This window comes from Amblyraja radiata, chromosome 6 (genome assembly GCF_010909765.2).
Source record: "Amblyraja radiata isolate CabotCenter1 chromosome 6, sAmbRad1.1.pri, whole genome shotgun sequence".
Classification (NCBI taxonomy): domain Eukaryota; kingdom Metazoa; phylum Chordata; class Chondrichthyes; order Rajiformes; family Rajidae; genus Amblyraja; species Amblyraja radiata.
In genome coordinates this window covers 36,597,954-36,614,310 of record NC_045961.1, presented here as the reverse complement: position 1 = coordinate 36,614,310, position 16,357 = coordinate 36,597,954, and positions in this window count along the sequence as shown.

The window sequence follows — 16,357 nt, the reverse complement described above, 5'->3', positions numbered from 1 at the left end:
AATTCATTTGGGATCGACATACCATTACATTAAAAAAAATGTCTTAAAGTAGTTGCAAATTTCAAGGACGAATTTAGACAAGATATGGATCAAGGTCTACTTTGAGTTTGCGTGACCATGCTAAAGGTTTTGATGTGCACTATTACGGACAAGATCACCTCAAATGTCTTCAAAAAAATTGAACCACAACAAAAAACCTGTAACACGGCCAACACAGACTATAATGAATCACAACATGGGACAACAAGTGAGGTGAACCTTGTGGTAATGTGTCCATGACAATGATGAAGTGCTGGGTTTCCAATGGGCAAAGGCAGATGTGCACTGCAAAGGCTCTTGCTGCACAGTGCAGGCATCACCAAGGTCAATGCCGCACTCTCACAATTTGGCTCGAATGCTGCAGCAAACTGTGATGATATTGGAAAGTAGCACACGATTCCCATTTGCTTCTTAGTTTAGTTTAGAGATACAGCACAGAATCAGGCCCTTCTGCCCACCAAGTCCATGCCGATCGGCAATCCTCACACACTAGCACTAACCTACACACACAAGTGACAATTTAAACAATTGCACAAAGCCAATTAACCTACAAACCTGTATGTCTTTGGTGTGCGGGAGGAAACCGAAGATCTCGGAGAAAACCCACGTGGTCATGGGGAGAACATACAAACTCCGGATCGAACCCAGATCTCTGGCCCAGTAAGCGCTGTAAGGCAGCAACTCTAAGGCTGCGCCACTGTGCCACCCTTCTCGTCTTCATTTTCAGCCTGAAATACTTATAGACAATTTAATCAAATCAAATCAAAATTACAGAGATAGTAGGAAATTCTGAGAAATTATTATTTTACCGTGAAGTATTAATAAATAAATGTGGTCAAAGGTGTAACAAAAGCATCACATCTAACTCTTTTATTGTGGCCCTGTCAAACTAAAATCAATTGATTAGATGAACAATTCTATGAAGGCGTTGATTCACTTTCACAGTTGTCAAGAGTCACGAGTGTTTTATTGTCATATGTCCCGCAACGGAACATTAAAATTCTTACTTGCTGCAGCAGTATAACAGGTTTGTAACTACTGCACTCAATAGATAACACAACAAGCAAACAAAAAATTGAAGTACAAAACAAAGCCCAAAGTCCCTAGTGCGAGCCAAGCAGCTCGGAGTTTGGAGTTTAGCTGGAGTTAGTAGTGTTCAATAGGTTGATGGTTGTTTGAAATACTTCATCATGGTGTTCAGGAATGGCTTCCTCCCTACAGCCATCAGGCTATTAAATACTATCAATCTCAAAATAAGCTCTGAACAACATAGGCGTGGTTTGGTCTTATTGTACTATTTGCAGGGCCGGCCTTAAGCCAATTGGATCAATTGCTCCCAATTGGGCCCCACGCCTAAGGGGGCCCGTGCTAGAGTAATCTACTCTCGGCTGGGGTAGATCTATCCCGGGTGGAGGGGGCAGAGAGAGGTGGAGAGAGAGTAGAGGGGTGGAGGAGGAAGAAAGGGATAGACGGGGAGGGGGGTGTGAGGGGAGAGGGGGAGGTGGGTCGTTTCCTCACAGTCCCGGGGCAGTGCTCCCACCCCTCCAGTCACCGTGCTTCACGCACACAGCCCCGGCTCCACCTGTCTCTCTCCCCGGGCAGACACGGTGATCAATACAGGGAGGGCCGGGCTGGGGGTTGGAGCAACGTTTAAAAACCTCGGCTTCAGCTCACGCCCTTCCGACGGCCCTCTCCCTCCCTTCCCTTCTTCCCTCCCTCCTTCCTCTCTCTCTTTTCCTTCACTCCTTCCCTTCCTATTTTCTCTCCATCCCTCCCTCCCTTCGTTTTCTACTTTCCTCCCTCCCTTCTCTTGTTCCCTCCCTCCTTCCTCTCTCTCTTTTCCCATCTCTCCTTCCCTTTCCCCCTCCCTTCTTTCTCTACTTCCCTCCCTCTTTTCTCTCCCTTCTCTCCCTCCTCCCTTCTCTCCTTCCCTCCCACACACATCACCCACAGACAACTAACACACACACACACACACACGCACACGCACACGCACACACACACAAAACTAAGTTAGAATGGGGTGGAAGTCCATAGGGAAGGAGCCCAAATTTCAATGCTTGGACTGGCTTTTCACCAATGGTTATTGTTTTCCAGGATCTAGTTAATTAAATTACTTTTATTTTCATTTCAGTCACTAAAACAAGTGGTATTGTAATTATGTACTGTTCAGAGATGATCTACATATTTTGTTTGTTACTTGTAGGCTTACATGTATGCAATTTTATATTAAAATGTAGCTTAGATCTGTTTGGTCTATTCTCGCATGCATTTTTAAGTGCACATTTTGATTACTTTCCATTCTACCATAGAGATATAAAATCTATAATAGACTTTATTCATATTTCTATGATTCTACAGATCTTGGCTGGGTACCTGGGGCTCATCAGAATTGTTCCCAATTGGTCCCGCACCTCCTAAGGCCGGCCCTGACTATTTGTTTCTATGTGTGTGTATATATCTTATATTACTAAAAGTCTGATCTTGACCACTTCCTGGTTTTGCTGTCCTGTCAGGGACCTCAATGTGGTTTGAAAGTATAGTTCGGAAATGCTAAAGCTGTGTTGCCATTGGTTTGGAAATGCTAAAGCTGTGTTGCCTAATTAAAGTTACCTTGCCTAATTAAAGTTGCCTTGCCTAATTAAAGTTGCCTTGTCTTCTATATAATTAAAAGTCTAATCTTGACCACTTCCTGTTTGCACTTTATATTGATTTTAGAAAAAACGCTACCACGTATGGCTGTGATTTTTGCCCAGAGTCCCACTCCGCTCATCAAGTGCCGAGGATTTTTCTAATCGATGAAAAATGAAAGAGTTATTACTGTTTACAAAATGTTGAGATTCTCTCTCCTGTCAATCACGCCATGAAGGCCACCGCCCTTCTGGTGGGAGGGGGGGAGGACTATAAAACCCAGAAGTGTGGGCGTAGCTCAGTCTCTGCAAGATGGAGGAGGGAGAAGTCACGACTCGCTGTATTTAGTGGCCTTGCACCCTGCTTGAAATGGTATGAAAATGCACTTGAATTTGGCGGCCTTGCACCCTGCTTGAAATGGAATTTCAAGGAATGGCAATGAGTCAACTGCCAGCCCACCAGCCGTGAGTGAGTGAGCTGCCAGCACTACAGGCTTGAGTGACTGAGCCGCCAGCCCAAGAATCCATTCGGCCCACAATGTCCATACTAGTCCTCTGGAAACCAGTCCCTTCAGCCCACAACATCCATACTAGCACTCCAGAAAGCCCCCCCCCCCCCCCCCCCCCCACCCCCCACTGGCCACCAATATTGGAATTGGTGGGGAGGTGGAATAGTACGTTGGGGGACCAGCCCTCCCGTGTGATGCTGGGACCCAACGGGTCCCACTTAGTCTAGTAATATATATATATGCTCAGAAACATACACACACCTATATATATAGTGCAATTTATATACTGAACTATATTTTTTCATTTTTAATATATTGTTTACAGAGTACTATGTTTACATTTCTGTTGTGCTGCTGCAAGTGAATGTCATTGTTCTCTTTGGGACATATGACAATGAAACATTCTCGACTCTTGTTCATCTGGTGAAACATGCTGGTGGAAAGCTGTAGAAATATCTGATATAAAGAGCAGAATGGGTTGAATTTGTGATGAATTTGTGACAAGCAGCTGCAGAACCTCTGCCGAAGTTAAGCCCATCCTTTGATCATCTTGCAATGAATCACACTGCTGTTGCCACTTTCAGACATACTGCATCTGTAGAGGGCGCCATGCGTTAGTTTGTGAATGCTCATTTGCTTTAGCATTGGTTCAGTGATCGAAAAACAGTGCAAAACCAATCGATGTTAGATCCTGAACTGGCAAATTCTACGCAATCTTTAAAAAAAAACACTTGAGCCTGCAGTTGGGAGGGAGAACAGGCAAGGATGATGCCTGACTCTTTTATACGAGCAATTTCTTTGCATATTTAAGTGATTTAGAAACATAGAAAACATAAAAATAGGTGCAGGTGTAGGCCATTCAGCCCTTCAAGCCAGCACCATTAAATATGATCATGGCTGATCATCCAAAATCAGTACCCCGTTCCTGATTTCTCCCATTATCCCTTGATCCCTTGATTTCTTCTTGTTAGACTTGCTCAGCAATTGGCTGTTCAGATACCATTTAAACTCAGAGGGCACTAGAACAACAAGAAACTTTGCAGATTATGTTCCCCTGTGCAAATTGAAGAAATTGACATTCTCCCATTTTCTTTGCCATCTTTCTTAAGTGCCAAGATATATTTTTTCTCTCATAAAGCAACAAATTCACAGGTAGACCTTCAAAGTATACTCTAGCTCGAATGTAATCCAGCTCAAACTCTGCACTCAATGCCAATAATGTACTTTTGTCTCCAATGATTTAGATTCCTGCCCCTCATGTTCCTTCCATTTGCGATTCCAACACCAGTGCCTCACCTTTCTTACTGGGAACATTGCCCTCACAATACCTCAATCACACTATCATTTAACATGGAAAATTTGTAACTCAATGCTCATCAAAGACAGGATCAATAGAGGGCCAATCATCAACGTTACTCACACACACACACATTCACTTTGAGAGCGAGAACATGTATCTCGTGTTCAGTTTATTTCCTCTCTGAAGAATGGTAAGAGGCATTTTGCAGATGACATATCACTAAGCGATAACCTAAAACATAATAGGATATAATCAAAGAATTGTTATAGCATAGAAAGAGTCCTTTAGGCCTATACAGCCTTTGCTGGCCCTTAATGCAGCAATATACTCAGCCTCATTTGGCTCCTCTTTCCCTGTAGCTCTCCAAATTATTTCTAAGCAATTCCTTCTTGGAATCGCTGACGTTTTTCTGCTCGACATACATACAGTACCTCTGTGCAATCATTATTGTAATCTGCTATTATGAAAATGCTTCTCTTATTACATTAATCTTTTCTTTACCCGGGCTTTTAAATCTGTGTCCACTGCCCCTTGAACAATGCACTAATGGAATTTACTTTTGTGCATTTATCCTGTCTAAACCATGCATGGCTTTGTATGTTTCCAGCAAAGAAGAGCATAAGAAATGAACAGCAGGTTACATGGTCTTCAAATCAGCTCTACCACTCATAATAGACACAAAATGCTGGAGTAACTCAGCGGGACTGGCAGCATCTCTGGAGAGAAGGAATGGGTGACATTTCAGGTCAAGACCCTTCTTCGACCAGCCATAAGTTGGGTATCTTCACAAAGCATCACCAAACAATGACTTTTGCTCTCTTCCCTCTCTTCCTAATGAAGTTGATAATTTCACCCCCAGTGGCTAAAACATCTTCCTCTCATACTTATTCCAGTTCATCACTTGTTGCACCTGCCTCCATTCTCCAAGAAGTAGGTATCCCACCCGAAACAACGTTTATTCCCTTTCTTCAGAGATGCTGCCTGACTCACTGAATTACTTCAGCACTTTGTGTCTATCTTTGGCCTAAATCAGCATCTGTAGTTTCCTTCCTACAACTAGCACTGTGGTGTTTGATTAGTTATTTGATCAGTTTGCTTGTCCAGTGCAATGACAGTGGTTGGGCTACTTCTGCTTGGTGTTACCATGTTTCAGGTCATACATAGGTGTTTGCGGCTGCCTTTTTAAATGTGTGTGCTATAAGCCAATTAATATACTTACGTAGTGCCTTAACATTTTTGATTTTAGCTAATATGTGACATACTACAAACATAGCCAATAATTAATATAACAAGATATTTGGGTGGATTATCGTGTTTAATGCCAAGCTTGCAATACCAGAGAGAATTAGTCGAGTTTACCCGAGTTGACTTCAAAGGAATAAATTCATTTGTGTTTGATAAAGAACATGGTTCACCACACACGGGACTCAGGCATTGAGGGCGAAAATCTATCCTTTGAAAAAATCAGTTTGTTAGTTGAATGTTATGCAATACTGAAGAAGAGTCTGAAGAAGGATCTCAACCCAAACTCTATTCCTTTCCTGCCTGGGCCGCTGAGTTGCTCCAGCACTTTGTGCCTATCTTCGGTGTAAACCAGCATCTGCAATTCCTTTCTGCACGTAATGCAGGCAAGAGGTACAGAAGTGTGAAAACGCACACCTCCAGATTCAGGGACCGTTTCTTCTCAGCTGTTATGGGGCTTTTTCACGGGGCGACTTGACGCAAGAGTTAACCAGAGTTTAACATCGTGGGAACCTCGTGCGATAACAGTACGGCACTCGTGGACCACCGTGGACCACCGTGGCGCTAACGGCAGGTAATCGTGTAACTTGGTGACTCGGGAGAAAATTCAAGCAAGTTTGAATTTCTCCAAGAGTGACTTGTACAATTGTGGTTGAGTATTGCAACATTATATGAACGTAGTGGCCAGTGCGATATCCGTGCGATATCCGTAATAACTCTTGCGGTTACCGTGGGAACTCCTGCGAAAGGTGAACCCGGAAGCTGGACAGAGGGGACAGAAGGTGAGTAAAAATTATCTTCTGTGGGATTGAATTTAAAAAATAAAGATTTGCATCCGCATATGGACATCAACTTATTCATGAGTTATGTTAATGGGATTCAAGAAAATAACTATAATCTTTAAAAGGGACTTTAAAAGGGACTTTACTGAAAGGTCCCGCATTTTTATGGTCCGTGAGAAATTTTTCACATGTACGTCTTTGAGAGATACAGCTCGGAGTCCTCGCCGACTAGCGATCGATGCCTTTCCGAAGCAGGGTCCGGAACGCTACCAATCAATGTTCTCCAGAGACCCGTGTAAGGAGTGAACTGCACATGCTGGTTTAAACCGAAGACAGACACAAAAAGCTGGAGTAACTCAGCGAGTCAAGCAGCATCTCTGGAGAAAAATAGCTGATGTTTCGGGTCGAGACACATCTTCAGACTCAATTCCGATTAGGATGTCTGAAGAAGGGTTCCGATTCGAATCGCCACCTATTCTTTTTCTCCAGAGATGCTGCCTGACCCGCTGACTTACTCCAGCTTTTTATGTTTTTCTTCCCAGATCTGACTTACCTGCTGAGTTACACCAACATTTTGTGTCCTGTTGTGCGTATTAACCAGCATCTGCAGTTCCTTTAGACATTACCTAACTTCAGATTTTAGAGATATAGCGCGGAAACAGGCCCTTCGGCCCACCGAGTCCGCGCCGACCACCTATTCTTATCCGGCTTCAGAACGATTCATCCTTCCATTCGTTTGGGCACTGACCCGACCTACCAACCTACCTCAATGCGGACATTGAACTTTTTCCCCCTGGAACTGTCCTGAAAACATATATTCGGAACTCTGGTATTTTCCTCTTCGCTCTACCTGGTGTTCTTGTGCATGTGTCGGAAGGAACAGCAGATGCCGGTTTAAAGAGAATGCTGAAGTAACTCGACGGTTCAAAATGCTGGAGTAACTCAACGGGACATGCAGCATCTCTAAAGAGAAGGAACGGGTGACGTTTCGGGTCGAGGCCCTTCTTCAGACTGTACGTGGCTTGGTTATATTCATGTACAGCATTATCTGATATGATTGTATAGCACGCAAACAAAAGTTTATTCCCTGCATAGAATCACACAGCGTAGAAACAGGCCCTTCGACCCAACTTGCCCACACCGACCAATATGTCCCATCTACACTAGTCCCACTTGCCCGCGTTTGGCCCATAACCATCTAAACCTATCCTATCCATGCTTCAGTCTAATGCGTCTTAAACATTGCGACAGTACCTGCCTCAACTACCTTAACGGATAGCTCATTCCATACACCCACCACCCTTTGCGTAAAATAATTACCCCTTAGGCTCTCATTAAATCATTCCCCCCGAACCTAAACCTGTATCTGCTGGTTCTCGATATGAGACAATAATAACAAACCAAAGCGAGTTAGGACATCAACGGGGAGATCCTGGATAAACCCAAGGTAGCCACAAAATGGAGGAACTCAGCGCAACAGGCAGCATCTCTGGGGTGAAGGAATGGGTGACATTTCGGGTCGAGACCCTTCTGATATGCTGCCTGCCGCTGAGCTACATGTTGTGTCTATCTTCGTTTTAATCCAGCATCTGCAGTTCCTTCCTGGCCGAACCCGATTGAAAGATGAGAGGCTGGGCGATAGAGCATTGGGTGTGACAAGGATCAGGCTTCAGTAAGCAAAGTAAAGAGAGGTGGCAACGTTATGGAAATGAAGCGGGTAATCCGAGTGATGGCGAGACGGTATCCTCTAATGTGTCGGAAAGAACTGTAGATGTTGGTTTGCGCCGATGATAGACACAGTAATACTGGAGACAGACATAAAATACTGGACGGGCAGCATCTGGATAAAAGGAATGGGTGACGTTTCGGGACGAGACTCTGAAGAAGGGTCTCGAACCGAAAAGTCACACATTCCTTCTCTCCAGAGATGCTGCCCGTCCCGCTGTGTTACTCCAGCATTTCATGTCTATCTTCCGTATGCTCTGTGATGGTCATCTCGGAGTCAAGTGGCAACTCTGGTCTGTAGACACGAGGAACTGCAGATGCAGGAATCACGAGCAAAACACAGAGCGTTGGACGAGCCTGACCCTTTGAGTTCATCCATCACTTTGTGTTGAAGTCAGGTCTGGACATTGCTTGGCTCAGTCTCAGGAGCCGGCTAACTAGGAAGGTCGAGTCAAAGTCCAGCACTAACACTCAAGAAATAACGTTTGCGGCCTGATGTTCCCAATATTTAATTGAAATCATTAATAAAGTAAATAAATAGATACGGTCTAATCAGTATCTACGGGATTGGACAGGCTAGATGCAGGAAGAATATTCCCGATGTTGGGGGAGTCCAGAACCAGGGTCCCAGTTTTACAGTCTTCATTTACTGGCGGCGGGTGTCTGTCACTGAAACAGGCAGGTGAGATTTCACATCCACCTTGTGTGTGCCTCTCTCTCTCTCTCCCTCCCTCCCTCTTACACAGGCTGAGAGACTCTGCCTCTGTGAATGTACGTCTCTTTCTCCCCCTCTACCACACACAGTAAGACCGAGGTACAGTGCTCAGTCCATCTGTGTCTCCCACATACACAGTAAAACATGTCTCCAAATGAGCCAATTCAACCAAGGGAGGATATTTATAGTGTGTGAAAAAAAAGTGACATCATTTGTGCCACGTGATGATTTAACAACACTTCACAATGTTCATTCAAGATTTAACGGGAAAGCTCGGGAGACGGACAAGTCACTCGCACAAATAACAGAAATGCCGAGTACCGTGGGAACTCTTTATCTACCCCCCGTTATATCGTGTGATATCGTGCTAGACCACGACCACTTCACTCTGGTTACATCTTGCGTCAAGTCGCCCCGTGAAAAAGCCGCTTTAGCAGGCAATTGAACCATTCTATCAACAACTAGAGAGAGGTCTTGAGCTACTATCTACCTTATTGGAGACCCTCGGATTATATTTAATCAGACTTTACTGGACTTTATCTTGGCTAAACGTCATTCCCTTTATCATGTATCTGTACACTGTGGATGGATCAATTGTAATCATTTAATGTCTTCCCGCTGACAGGTTAGCATGCAACAAAAGCGTTGCACTGTACCTCGGTACACATGACAATAAACTAAACTGAATATTTGTCCCCACTTTTATTGTAACATCTATCCAATGGGTTCATTTAAAATGCATCATTACTCCTCACATTTCCTCTTTAAACAATACAGCCATGTAGCCCAAGACGCTCAGGTCCAGCGGTGACAGGGCTCTATACAGTGGTCCTTCCTCACAGAGCCTTTGTGGTGTCAGCACTGAGCTTCAGTGCATCCCAAAGCATGTACTCCTACAGCCCAGACTTTACCCGTTTGCAATATTTGGTTCAAGTCATCTCCCTGTACTGGAAAACAACAAGTTTCATGCAGACTGATGTTTCAGGATCTGGCTGGTCACTTGCCTGATGATCTTCCTGCAACAGTTGGCAATTGTCTCAGTATGTGCCTGGGAACAGCCCGTAGATAGGTACCCGGACGTGGCACCGACGGACACATTCCCGTCTCCACCGGCGGGAGGTTGAGGGTCATTTTCCCACACGCGCCATAGGTGACTGGGCAATCTGAACCCAAGCACCAAGTTGTAAGTGGCCGAAGGAGCGCATCCCTCGGGACAGCCCCCACTCTCACACGGCCACCCTCCGTGGGCTGTGGGTCGGGTGGAGCGGAGGTGTGAGACAATGTTCATCCCCCGAAAACGTCACATCCCCCAAAGTCCTGTCCCCCGAAAACGTCATGTCCGTTATTTGACTTTTCTGTTGAGCGGCATTCGGTTCATTGGCCTGTAGGTGACACCACCTTTCGGGTAGATGGCATTTCGGCAAAGCAGCAATTCAGTGAGTTTGCTTTTAGGGGATGCAGCCTTTCGGTTAGTTGGCTTTTAGATGTCCCGCCCTTTCAGTTAGTTTGCATTTAGGCGTCCCACCCTTTTTGGTTAGGTGGCGTTTCAGCTTCGTTTCCATTCGGTTATTTGGCGTTTCGGCTTTGTTTCCATTCGGTTATTTGGCTTCCACTTCTTTGCTTCGGCTTCTCGTCTGTCAGCGCCACGTCCGCACACACTGTAGATAACCTACAGTGGTCTATGATATTGTTGCTCAAAGTGAACCTTGACCTCCATCTTTTTTCCAGACCCCATTGGAGACCTTTGATGCACGGTGGCACAGTGGTAGAGTTGCTGCCTTACAGCGCTTGCAGCGCCAGAGACCCGGGTTCAATTCCGATTATGGGTGCTGTCTGTACGGAGTTTTATGTTCTCCCCGTAACCGCATGGGTTTTCTCCGAGATCTTTGGTTTCCTCCCACATTCCAAAGATGTACAGGTTTGTAGGAAATTGTCCCTAGTGTGTAGGATACTGCTAGTGTACGTGGATCGCTGGTCAGCATGGACTCGGTGGGCCGAAGGTTCTGTTTCCATGGTGTATCTCTAATATCTAGTCCAGCGTTTCTCAACCGGGGTTCCCCGAAATGTTAGAGTTCCACTAGAGGTCGCTAGGGGTTCCGAGATAAATAATGATAAATAGGTTAATCATATGTAAATGTATTTTTGAGTCATTTTTGTGTTTAATTTCATATTTGTCATTTCATTATACACGTATGGCATATTTAGTGATGTCTATTTAGCATATTTAGCGACGTCTATACGCCGCCAGTGTGAAACGGCCTTAGTGGTCAGTGGACAGGAGCTGTACGTGACGGATTTGTGTATCATCAAGTGATTCACTCGAGTACAGACGCATGCAAAGTCTGCATCAGTCCTGTGTGCTTCCTGGCGTGCAGGTACAGTCCTTCATTCACCCACCTTATTTAAGGATTTTTACCCATCATTTAGGGTTGTTATATGAATGTTTTAATGTAAGTACGTTTATTTTTGTTAGTTTATCTAAAGGTTATCTATGTATGTTTTTGGTAGTTTATATTTATTGTTTACTCTCTCTCTTTCTCTCTTTCTCTCTCTCTCCTCCAAGGTTAGCTCTTCTGTTTGCCTTTAATTGCTTTAGTTTTGAACAAACAGTTTGATTTCAGTTTTATTTTTGCATTGTCAATAAACTTGAGAAAAACACAAGTTATTTTTTGCTTAAACCATTTATCAGAAAAATATAATATGTTTGCCTTATGAATTTAAGTTTATGAAAGAGAACTAAAGAGATTAATAAAGTTATATCATAATTTTTATGTAGGGGTTCCCTGAGGCATGAAAATTATTTCAAGGGTAAAAAGGTTGAGAAACGCTGGTCTAATCTAATATTGAAAGATGTAAAAAGTAATAAATACTTTTGCCTTTCTCAAATTCTTTTAGTTCATTTAGCATTATATAAGATGCTTATTTTCTAGTGGTGCTTCCTCAATGTAACAGCTATGTGCAATAACAGATTTCATAACCCCCAGATCAGTTCACACAATGATTGAAGACCAGAGTTATTGTGGATAAATCTTACATTTGGTGATTTATTTCAACAAGTAGAAACAGCATGTCGGCAAATTCTAAAGAAGTAGAATTTCTGTATTAAACTTATTTGCATCACTGGATGTTCAAAGGAGAACAGATGAAATTGCCTTGCAAAAGGAACAAAGTTTCAATCTTTATAAAGCCAACAATTTCCACTGATTCCATTCATTCTTCCTTTCAGCTCATGTTTCAAATACATTCAGTGATTATAATAACTAGAGCACTTTAATTAAAGCTGTGTTTTCAGTATTGTCATAAAAAAATAAATGAAGCTTCAAAACTATTTTTTTAAAATCTCAGAACTTCTAAAGACGATAATTTCTGTGTAGTCTTAAATGTGACAAATTGAGTAGATTTCAAAATTACTTGTTAAGCCAACAAAGCCCAAATTCTTTGATTTACTCAGCAGGGGCTTTGTTCAGCAGTAATCTTGCTCACCACAACTTCCTGAACATCAAGCAAGGTTTCCAATTGGGAAAATTACACGTTTTAATCACACAAGTAAATATTGGAACATGGCATTTTGTTTAATTAAGTATAGTCATATTAACCCTTACATCTGTTTTCTATAAAAAATTTAATACAATACAGCTACCAAGTCATAGAAACCACGTTACCTATACGATTAGCAAAAAAAGGCACAGTGGGTCAGACAGCATCTTTGGAGAACATGGATAGGTGATGTTTTGGGTCAGGGCATTTCTTCAAACTGATTGTAGTGAGCTGGAAGAGTTGTGGGGACAGGACAAAGCCTAGCAAGTGATAGGTGGATATAGGTCAGGGTGTAACATAAAATATAGATGCTGCCTCACCCGTTGAGTTACTCCAGCATTTTACCAGCATCTGCAGAGCTTTCTTAAACATATAGGTGAGGGGGGGAGCGGGGGGCTGTATTTGATTTTGATAGGAAGATGGTTGAATTAAAGGCCAGAGATAAAAAGACCATGGGTGTGAGATAAGGATAAAAAGAGGTGTGAATTATGAAGGCTGGGGAAGGAATGTATCTGGGAAGGGGCGGGGGTGAAGGGCAGGAGAGAAGGGGTGGCACAGTTTGTACGTTCTTCCCATGACCATGTGGGTTTTTCCCTGGTACTCTGGTTTCCTCCCACACTCCTAAGACATTCATGTTTGTAGGTTAATTGGCTTTGGTAAAGATTGTAAATTGTCCCTGGTGTGTAGGATAGTGCTACACACAGCTGGTTGGCATGGATTCGGTGGGCAAAAAGGCCTGTTTCTGTGCTGTATCCCTAAACTAAGCTAAAAAAAAGTGGGTGTGGGCACAGGGAGGAGAGGTGAAAAAATGGGGCAGGAGTGGGAAGGGCGGTGGTGGTTGTTTGTAGGTTAGTTACGTAAAATTGGAGAATTCAATGTGCAGGAAAGAGAATTTGTGTGTTTAGGAAAGAACTGCAGATGCTGATTTAAATCGCAGATAGACACAAAAGGGTGGAGTAACTCCACGGGACAGGCAGCATCTCTGGAGAGATGGAATGCGTGGCGTTTCGGGTCGAGACCCTTCTTAGACTGATGATCTGGACTGTTGGACATAACCAACAAAAAGCCAGGAATAGCTGGGACCCATCCGAGTGCCCATGGTTGCATCTTAAACTTGAAGAAAGTGAGAGGAGTCAGGAGAGAATTTGTTGAGGTTGAGGACAAGTTCTGCCAGGCCGAGGAGAGGGTTAGTAGAGGGAGAAATAGGGAACTGCAGATGCTAATTTACAAAACATGACACAAATTGCTGTCAGGCAGCATCTCTGGAGAACATGAATAGGTATCGACACTGGTGGGGGTAAAGTGATGTTGTCCCTGTTCAAGGAAGAGCTGGAGGGCCTTGAGACATTCCTGGTGGGGGATGGAGATGTAAAAGGACTGGTCATCATGGTAAAGATGTGGCAATGGGGGCATAGGAATTGAAAGTTGCTGAAGAATTGAAGGGCATGTGTGGTGTCTCAAATGTAAGTTGGGATTTACGGGACAAGGGGGATTCCCTTGTCTCCACAGGCTACTAAACCTGATGCGCTGAGTTACTCAAACTTACGTTATATCAGTCTAATACTTTGTAAATAAACACACAGAGGTTCACAAGTTTATTTAGAATCTAATGATCCAAGCCTGATGGGATCATATGAATTTGGATTAAGTTAAAAACAAACAAGTCCTTGAGCTCAGTTTAGGTTCGGACTGAACGTGGTCAGGTCAGGTTTTGTTGTGCTTTACTTTCATAAGCAAACAGATCTCTGCTTGTACAAGGGCAAGAACGCAAGATTATTGAACATTAATTCTGTCTGGTCAGGTTTACGAAATAGATTTTAATTAATCACCCCTGCAAAAATAATAATGTGTGGGGATAGGTTTCTACCCCACTTCAAATTTTAGCCGTGGAGTTAATATTCTTCCATTTCAAACATAAAAATGAATCATTGCAGAAATAGGCCATTTGTCCTCTGCCAACCATGGCTGCCGTTACCTCAGCATCACTTTCCTCCACTAAACCCACACCCATGATTCCCTTCATGTCTCAAAATCTGTTGATCTTTGTCTTGAATACACCCAATATCTTAGCCATTTGACACAGCAACTTCAAAAGATTTTCGTTCAGTTTGGTGTAGTTCAATGGTCCAATGGACCAAATTCACAAGCACTTGGATACACTTTAGATAGGCATGGCATATGCAGTACAAATGTTCAGCAGTCAGACACTGAGCCAGCCATGATCATATTGAATGGCGGTGCAGGCTCGAAGGGCCGAATGGCCTACTCCTGCACCTATTTTCTATGTTTCTATGTAGAGTCGCCAGTTTTTGGCGCCATTTTCAAGTCCCAGTTGTTTTAAGTGCAGGATTCTTGGCCTGGTCCTCAAGGTTCATTTTCTTGGCCATGTAGCAAGTTGGTCTGGCCAAGCGTGGTTGTTGGTGTCCTACACTGCCGCGTCCGGTCCACATGCTCGGCCTCTTGGAGCGGCGCTCGTAGCATTTGAACCCCTTGGCTGCTGCAGGGCCCACACCCACTCCATTGTTGAGGCCGTGCACTCTCTCCCGCAGCCGGTCTGCTTAGATTTACTTAGCATTTCGAGAGACAGCATAGAAACAGGCCCTTCGGCCCACAGAATGCATTGACCACCCATGCAAACATGTTCTATGTTATCCCATTTTCTCTTCACATAGGGCGGCATGGTGGCACAGCAGTAGAGTTGCTGCCTTACAGCACTTACAGTGCCAGAGAACCGGGTTTGATCCTGACTATGGGTGCTGTTTGTACAGAGTTTGTCCCTCGTGTGTGTTAATATGTGGGGATTGCTGGTCGGTGCAGACTCAGTGGGCCGATGGGCCTGTTTCTGCGCTGTATCTCTAAACTAAACTAAACTTGCTACACATTCGGGGCAATTTTACAGAGGCCAATTAATACACGAGCCAGCAAAACTTTCGAATGTAGGAGGAAACAGGAGCTCCCAAAGAAACCCTGGTCATAGGGAGAACGTATAAACTCCACACAGACAGCACTTGGGTTCAGGATCCAACCCAAATCTCTGGTACTGTGGGGACGTAGTTCTATCAGCCTGCACTGCGCTTTTGAATGAAGAAGTTCTATCTTATCCCTGTCTAGAACGCCTCGCGCTGCATTTTGGGATTGTTGCTGCCGATTCTAAACACCACAGACAGGGAAACTTCATTCATATATCTTCCATGAAAACCCTGGAAAAAGTGTGCATAACTTAATGAAATCACCTCTCTTTCTCAAGAATGTGCAAGCCTAAAATACAAACGAAACATGCTGGAAATACTCAGCAGATCAGGCAGCACCTGTGAAAAGAGAAATAGAGCCTAGTCTCCACGTTTGAAACCGTTTGTCAGACGTTTTGGACTTCAGGTTTTGACTCTGTTTCCCTTTTCTCAGATGCTGCCTGACCTGCTGAGTGTTTCCAGCATTTTCTGACTTGGTTCAAAATTTCAGGATCTGTTGGTTTGCGAAGTCTTAAAAAAGTTTCAAGCAAAAGACCTTGTCTGTTCAATCTTATTCATATAACAAACCAACCATCCAAAGAATCAATCTAATGAATCTTTGCTGCACATTTTCACTCACGTTTATCACGCCTTGGTTCGGGAGATTACTCCTCTGCACAATATTATAGCTGAGGTATCAGTCAGGCTTCATGTAATTGTAAAAAGGTATCTCTGCTCTTGTACTCGAGGCTTATCATGGAATCATAGAAATGTACAGGACAGAAACAGGCTCTTTCAGCCCACTCGTTCATGGTGCTGTGATGGCTATCTGTACTACTCTTGTGAGCCTGCATCAGGCCTGTATCCCTCTGTTCTCTTCCCAACCAAGTACCTCTAAAATGCTTTTTAAACATTGCAATGATATTTACC